This window comes from Anabas testudineus, chromosome 13, assembly GCF_900324465.2.
Source record: "Anabas testudineus chromosome 13, fAnaTes1.2, whole genome shotgun sequence".
Classification (NCBI taxonomy): Eukaryota; Metazoa; Chordata; class Actinopteri; order Anabantiformes; family Anabantidae; genus Anabas; species Anabas testudineus.
The window spans coordinates 1,115,001-1,121,441 of record NC_046622.1 but is presented as its reverse complement, the minus strand read 5'-3'; positions in this window follow the sequence as shown (position 1 = coordinate 1,121,441).

Genomic DNA, 6,441 nt, shown 5'->3' with positions numbered 1-6,441 from the left:
AGTCTGCTGCTGCAGCAGAGAGAAGGAGGGGAGGAAGAGGAGGAAGAGGGGAGGAAGGGGGAGACAGAGGGAGGTCCAAAAACCATCAGAGAGGGAACAAGAGAGAGAGAGAGAGAGACTTCTGACAACCGTCCAGCTGTTTACAAGAGAACAAACACTTTCTAAGAACCAGTTTCTCTCAGGAATGTTTGAACAATCCTGCAGATTTTCTCTGGTTTGATGAAAAGCAGAGTGAAGCTGTTCAGGAGCCTTAGACTGAGGTAGATAGAAATGATTCAGCATGTGTTCCTAGTTCCACCTGTGTAAAGCATCTGCCAACATCACACTGAGAGCACGATACAGAAGCACGTTTGTCTTAACTTAGGATGTTCAGAAGTTAAAGTGTACAGTGAAAAGAGCAGAGGCAGAACGAGGTGCAGAGCTTCGACAGAGATGAGACGATATCAAACTCTTATGTTGATGGAGACTTATGTGAACACAGTTCTACAGGTGTGATGCTCGGATCAGTGATTTTCTACTACTACTGTGAAACCGTGCACTGCAGCTGGTGTTTCCTCTAAACTCTCAGAGGCAGACTGATGCACCAGCTGACACGTACATTAACCGTCTGTAACTGCTGGAGGATGACTCTCAGACAGTAAACAGGCAGTCGTCATAGCAACCGCAGGTGTAAATCACAGGGCAGCTCACCTTGTTAAAAAGCACCACAAATGCTTTTGCCCAGTTTGAGTCTCATCTTCAGTCGGAGCAAACAGAAAATGTACCGAGCGGTTCCATGCAGACACGTCGTTAAGAATGACTGCTGCATTGTCTCTGCTTCCTGTGTCCTGTAGCAGGATGTCACTGAGGGATGCAGCCTGATTTGTGTACATAGAGTGGCACCATCCTTTCAGGGGGAGCCGGCACTGACTAGGCCGGGCCGGGATGGACTGATGCTCATGGAGTTTCCAGCTGTTTTAACATAAGACAGTGTAAACAGATGATTAATCAGCTGGTCTGAGTCTCTGTTGTTTTCCTATTTTAGCAACATTTCAAATACACTGGAGTGGAATAATGAGGATGAACACCCATCAACCAGGGAGCACAGCAAACACGACGACTCGCTGTGAACCTTCATTGAGGATGATGATGTACATGTTTCAGACAGAGACCATAGATGTTACGAGAGAGAGGTGAGAAAATGACATACTGAAATATTGAATGTGCCCCTGGAACCTCCCTCTCTTAACAGCGGTGGAGGCCTTCGACTCAGTCTGTCTCCAATTTATCTGTAGCAGATGCAAAAATGACCAACGGAGACATTTGACTCAGACAGACTATATAAGATCATATGAGAGGTGGGGACCACTAACCACTCAGTGAAGGCGTTAACGCTGTGCGACGTGCTGCTTAAACATGGAACTGAGTCAATTCTACCTCTGCTTTCTACTTCTTAGTAAAGTTTGGACGACTTGAACAAGTGAAAAATCTTTTTTGGCAACAAACTTCATTCAAATCAGAACCTCAAAGAGTCACATCACTGATTAGCCGACACCGAGCTAAGTCAGTGTTGGACTGCTTTCAGATGTGGAGTAGTGATGGTCTGAGATGCAGGAAGGTGAACAAAAATGAACTGACAACAATTTAGATCATGAATCATTTAACTGTCAGTAAACCCTTCAGTCACTCTGTGCTCACCGCTTCTCACATGTGGACATTTTATTCTGTTCTTTTCAGTAAACTTTTGTTCAGATTTGGGAACCAGACATTTTAGAAGCTGCACAGTTTAATATGAAACTAGAGTTTAGACTTTACAAGTGTTTACTTCATCCTCCCACTTCTACGAATCTATAGTTTCACCTATTAACACTTCACACACTGAGCAAAGAAACATTCTTAGCCACATCTGTTTCTTCTAAAATCAACCAGTTTACCAGTCTGGACCAGTATACTGGAAAAACACAGCCTGAGGAAAACACACACACTGCTGGAATGCAAACACAAACAGAAGCAAAGCCGATGTAAACAAGTGTGAACGTTAAGAAATATAGACACTCACACACACACACACACACACACACATCGTTCCTGACAGTGTTATTTCAAACTGAGACATTCCACAATTCACTTTCCTCCTGACAATTACCCTTCGAAGTGTGTGTGTGTGTGTGTGTGTGTGTGTGTGTGTGCAGAGGTCAGGAGGTCAGGAGGTCATCGTCAAACAAAAGGAAAAGGACGTCTTTAACCTCCAAACATCAGCCTGGACAGTTTGACTGCAGCTCAGAGAATCTGAACTCAAACATTAACCCGAACACTTCCTGTCTCAACCCTCACTGTTGCATCACATACTGACCTCGAACGCATCATCTGACAGCTTACGGAGAGCTGGACAGATTTTCTGCTGCTAGATATAGATGAAAAAATCAAACTCTAATAAAGATAAATAAATACAACTCTAATAAAGATAAATAAATACAACTATAATAAAGATAAATAAATACAACTATAATAAAGATAAATAAATACAACTCTAATAAAGATAAATAAATACAACTCTAATAAAGATAAATAAATACAACTATAATAAAGATAAATAAATACAACTATAATAAAGATAAATAAATACAACTCTAATAAAGATAAATAAATACAACTCTAATAAAGATAAATAAATACAACTCTAATAAAGATAAATAAATACAACTCTAATAAAGATAAATAAATACAACTTTAATAAAGATAAAAAAATCAAACTCTAACAAAAATAAATAAATCAAACTCTAATAAAGATAAAAAAATCAAACTCTAATAAAGATAAATAAATACAACTCTAATAAAGATAAATAAATCAAACTCTAATAAAGATAAATAAATACAACTCTAATAAAGATAAATAAATACAACTATAATAAAGATAAATAAATCAAACTCTAATAAAGATAAATAAATACAACTCTAATAAAGATAAATAAATACAACTATAATAAAGATAAATAAATACAACTATAATAAAGATAAATAAATCAAACTCTAATAAAGATAAATAAATACAACTATAATAAAGATAAATAAATCAAACTCTAATAAAGATAAATAAATCAAACTCTAATAAAGATAAAAAAATCAAACTCTAATAAAGATAAATAAATACAACTATAATAAAGATAAATAAATACAACTCTAATAAAGATAAATAAATCCAACTCTAATAAAGATAAATAAATCAAACTCTAATAAAGATATGATATATGATACAGGTTTATGCTGTCAGTACGTTCAGCACATATTACAACAGCATGACTCAGTGAAGTAGAACAAAGGAAGCTGTAAACTGATGAGCGGCTGAACCATCAACACAAAACATTACATTGAGTTTTTACTGACATGACTCTGAGCTTCTTTGAAAACTGGGTTTTAATTGTTGACGACAATGAAAGAAAAGTTAAATGACAGACTGCAGTTTGACAGGAGCCAGTAGAACAGAGACTGATGTTTTCTTTTCATTTCCCAGGTCAACCTGACACTGGACAAAGATAGAAAGGGATGATGTGCCAGAAGGATCCCAGCTGGATGGATCACAGACGTTGTGTTCATGTGGTGTCTTTGTCTTCCAGTGCAGCTTCCAAACCATGAAAACTCCTGCGTTTACTCTAAATCTGTGAGTTTCTTCTTCGGTTCAGATCCCGATGGGTCTAGAGTGATCCGCCGTCTCACGTCTCGCCTTCTTCCTGTGTGCTGGATCAGCGAACAGCCTCTCATGAAGTCACCAGAGCTCATATTGATATTCCATCTCTAATAGCCGACCACATTTTCCACTGCTAATGACACAGCGGCAGCCATCTTGGCTCTGTTTGCCATCTCATTACAGGCTATTTGAGAAACCAGCAGCAGCGTGGCAACGTGACGCCCAAACCTCCAGACCTCTGCGTGTGCTTTGGGATGTGTCTCAGTGTGTATGTGTGGGAGTGTGTGTATCTGTGAGAGAGAAGAAAATGATACAGGAGGGAGGTCAGAGGTCAGAGGCCATCGTTTCTGTGGTGAATGAGTGGAAGACCGAGCTGGTGTGTGTGATTTTACAGAAGATAAAAATACACAGTGACTTTTGCTGTGTGATGTAGTACCTCTGGTGGCACATGATCCTAAAAAACCCTAACACAGCATTTAACAAAGCTGCACCCCCCACCCCCTACTCTCACCCCCTATGAGAACATCTGGACTTGCAACAAAACGTACTCACCTTGAGACGTGACTTGACCTAAAAGATTTGACAGCAGTGTAAAATGACATCAGCAGCAGAATTGCTGCATCACCACTGCAGGAAACCGACACATCAGGATCCAGCTGTTGTCCATAGTCCAAAACATCTGGTGAGCTCCTTCAGTAGGGGGTGGGGGGTGCAGCTTTGTTAAATGCTGTGTTAGGGTTCTCAGCTCGGACACGTGAGAGAGACATCCGTTACTGGAGCATCCCCTACTCCCATGTTCAGGACACGTCATTGCCACAGCCAGTCCCTCTCCGGCTACAGCAGCTCCTGCTGCGACTGTGATCTTATTTCTTATTTCGTTAGTTTGGAAAAATCTCCTGGCAGCGAATGTGTGAGGGGGTCACACCCTCTTTAACAGCCACCTGCTGCACATCACAGCTCACCTGTTCTCGCTGCAGATGTTGAAATATTAACAAGCAGGGACTCATGAACTCCAGCTGAAAGTTGCTGGAGCGTTTCAGTCTCATATTTGTTGGTGAAGCAGCAGGTTTTGCTCATTAAATAAGAATTCAGCTTATTCAGATCGTTTTATGGCCTTTAATTAGCAGAAGAGGAGAGAGGCTTTCCAACCCTGCTGCTGATTACAGACTGAGTGTGTGTGTGTGTGTGTGTGTGTGTGCGTGTGTGTGTGTGTGAACTAGATGCTGGTTACACTGTGGTTTCTGGACTCTAACCAGGCGAACGAGCCTCAACACCACAAGCAACTCCTCGGCCAAGAGAACGAGAGAGCATGACAGTGACGAGACAGAGAGAGACACTGGTGAAGGTGTTTACACAGAAAATAAAGTGAACACAAAGAATCAGTAGTCCAGAGATAGAAAAGAAAAGAAAAGTTTAACACAGGATAAAAGGAAGAATAATAAGAGATAAAGAAGGGAAAGAGACAAGAGAGGGAACACAAGAACTCAGAGGAATAAGAAAAACAGGAGTGAAGATGAAAAAGAGAGAAAAGAATAAAGAAGCAATGAAAAACAGGAGAGAAAGAAGATTAAATGTGATGTTTGTGGAGGAGAACAGGAAAACTAAAACAGTAGAAGAAGAAAAGAGACAAAGTCTGATGTAAACCAGAGGGAAAAGGTCAAACAGAAGAAAAGACAGAAGCAAAGAAGACGGAAAAATGGAGGAAGGAAATAAGAAAAAGGTAGAAAAGGACAAAGGAGAGAGAGTTTGGAGTTCCTGTTAGACATGTGGGTCTGTTTAACACCAACCAGCTGAGAACCAGGAATGGACCCGACTGTAATTATACACTGTGACGCTGCGTGCGTGTGTGTGTGTGTGTGTGTGTGTGTGTGTGTGTGTGTGTGTGTGTGTGTGTGTGTGTGTGTGTGTGTGTGTGTGTGTGTGTGTGTGTGTGAAGGTCCCTGAGTTCACACTGTGCCGTTCCTTAACGTCGTGTTAAATGGCTGCAGGAATCAAAATGATAGAAAGAGTTACGTTAGTGGGTCAATGTTTCTCTCCACATCAGCCCTCGGCTCCCAGTCCTTCTCCTCCATCATCTCCTCCCTATCTCTCTTTGCTGTATCTCTGAGGGCCCCCACCCCTGACCTCCGACCTTCTCTCTGATATGTCAATGACCAGGAAGACGACAGGAAGTGACCGTGACCCATGTGGCTGAGAAATGTGACGCTGCAACTTCCTTAAAGGGTCAAAACTCCAGCAATTATTATTTATTTTGTGACAGATGTGTTTTGATAAACAGTTTTCTTCAGTGTTAATGATCAAGTTTTTCTCTAATAGTTGAAAATATGATTTTATTTGTAAAGAAAATAAATAAAAATAAAGTCTGGTACTGTAAATTCAAATGTAATTAAAAATGGTCAGATACAAGAGGGTTCTGAGGAAAAACTATTAACTGATCAACTTCCACACCGTATGTCAGAATAAGATCAAGGGTGTGATTAAAACAGTGAGTGGGTTTATTTCCATTTTGAGTCTAATAGTGAATTAAATGCAGTGTTGAGGCAGTTATCATCAACATCTACATGGATATTAAAGTCACCCACTATAATGACTTTATCTGCACTAAGAACTAAATCAGATAGAAACTCTGAGAATTCAGTTAAAAACTCAGAGTAAGGGACAGGAGGACGGTACACAATAACAAACAGGACTGGTTTTTGATTTTTCCAGTTAGGATCAGAGAGGCTAAGAGTGAGGCTCTCAAATGAATTCAAACTATGTTTAGGTCTGGGGTTGAT